This window comes from Tupaia chinensis, unplaced genomic scaffold (assembly GCF_000334495.1).
Source record: "Tupaia chinensis unplaced genomic scaffold, TupChi_1.0 Scaffold138322_1, whole genome shotgun sequence".
NCBI lineage: Eukaryota > Metazoa > Chordata > Mammalia > Scandentia > Tupaiidae > Tupaia > Tupaia belangeri.
In genome coordinates this window covers 268,322-270,467 of record NW_006198219.1, presented here as the reverse complement: position 1 = coordinate 270,467, position 2,146 = coordinate 268,322, and the positions used below count along the sequence as shown (strand labels likewise).

The following is a 2,146-nucleotide window of genomic DNA, read 5'->3' as shown; positions in this document are numbered from 1 at the left end:
AAACAGACAGGTGGGGGAGTCTCAAACTTCCTGGCCCTCAAAACAACATTCCTATAAGATCACTAATTGGCTTTATTGTAATGGTTGGGGATGATATTTTACCCTTGCAGGATACTGTAATAACAGTAAAACGCACAGCAGAGAAATTGACTACAGGCCAGTAAATGACACAAAGAGGGCTTGTAAACCAGGCCTTGCCTCAGTTTCTTCCCAGTCCAGGCCTTGCCTTAGAATGGGAGGCAGCCTCTTTACCAGCTTGTGTTGTCTGCATGGTCCCATCAGGACAGAGAGACAGAAAGCAAGAAATCACCCCCTAGGGGGGATGGCCACGCTGCAATCCCTTCTCCTTCATTCTCCTCTTGGGATCTTGGGCTTGCATGCACATGTGCCCTGGATGAGTTTAAGCCACCAGGGCTGGGACTCAAACCATGGTTGACTACCTGGGAGTTCAGCAATGTAGCCATTATGCCATCTGCTGGTCCCTTAATTTTGTTCTCTAATCTTGCTAAAAAAGAGCTTCCATCAAAACAAGAGGGCCCATGGCTTTTACATCCAGTCTCTCTGCTTGAGCAACAACTTCTTTGTCAGATGAATCAATAATACTTTCTATCTTTTTTTTTTAACAAAATCAAACAAGATATTGACTTGCTCTTCAGTAGTTCTTTACAAATCATCATTGAGTGTCAGAACTTTTGCATGGTCACTGATTTCATCCATTCTGCACATTTGGAACTTCTCATTTGTATCCTCCTCCCGCATCATCCTCCTTTTCCACAGTATGTGGAGGAGGATTGATTTCATTTGATGGCAGTGATAGTGGTGGTGGTGATGGTGTCTCACTGCTAGATATGGAGCTATTTTCCTATCTTTGTCTTTTCTATTCTTTTATTTTTCTTTCTTTCTTATACCACTGTCACTATTCTCATTTGGGTTTTGGGAATGACTGTGCAGAGACCATGATATATGTCAAGCATGCGTCAATAGCTATTTTTGCTTCTTTATATTTACATGCAGTTAGGTTTCAGGATTCTCACATTCAGAACAGAGAACAAATTTTTTAATGAATCCATCCAACATGTCTTGCAGCTTATTTGCCTCATGAGAGCCACTGACAAAGTAACCACCATTCTTAATGTCAAACTGGGTCTGTGCTCCCAGCTCATAACCAAAATATTTGGTGGGATAAATTGGAGGCTGATTATGTGCCTATGCAACATCAATGATGACTGTAAGTGTCTTTATTCCATTTCCTTTGCCCTCAACCTTGGTGAACAGACTGTGCATTTTGTTGTGATAGAACTGGTCTGAAATGCTTCAGTTGATGATGACAGACATTTTGGGTTATTAGTGGCTTTATCCCTAAGATGAAGAGATCTTTGGTTGTACTTTTTGGTGTCTTCTGTCTGGAGAGAAAGGATAATATAAATGACTGCAAGAGTTCTCGGTATCTGACATGAAAAATTTTCACCACGGAGGCCATAACATTCTTGCTTGTATGCGATGTTTCCCCAATACGCACACCAGTGGATGTACAACAGTGTGTTTTTGTCAAAGACATAAACTCAACACTGCTAGGCCAGGGCTAGGATGACATGAGGTACATTATAAACCCAAGTCTAGTCAAGTCCAGTTGGAGGCCCAGGTGGAGGCAGAAGTTAATCCCAGCACAGGAGCAGCCTGGCAGGTGCCCCGAGAGCCCCAGGGAAAGGCTGCCCTAGAGATGGGACTTCTGTCAACACCAAAGTCTGGAGACCTCAGAAGTGTTCGTACTCTGACTCCCACTTGCTCTTTTGTCTTTCATGTGACAACTAGTTGCAAAGACTCCATTCAGGGACTTTAAGACCTTAGTAAATGACAAAGAGAGGGTGAATGGAGTCTGAGTTCCTGAGATTGTAAAGCAAATGAGAATTTTGGTTTCTTGTTTAACCTCTGAAATACTGGGGTTGTTTGGTACAACAGTTAGCCTTCCCTTACTAATATAGAGGTCATAATACTTTATAACTATGTTTTATTGGATATTTATCATATGATAGATACCAGTTATTACCAGATTTAATTCTTTCAACAAACCAATAATACAGGTTTTATGGACTCATATGAGGAATGAGATTGCCTCTTCCTACTTGTCAGTATGTCCTATGAAGGG

The 2,146-nt window shown here is 41.7% G+C and overlaps 1 pseudogene; it reads right to left on the bottom strand.

Annotated features, from left to right (window-relative positions):
* LOC102480644 (eukaryotic translation initiation factor 5 pseudogene) overlaps nucleotides 1-1,335 on the bottom strand; it is a 2,762-nt pseudogene extending 1,427 nt beyond the window's left edge.
* Nucleotides 1,336-2,146: the final 811 nt, after the last annotated feature.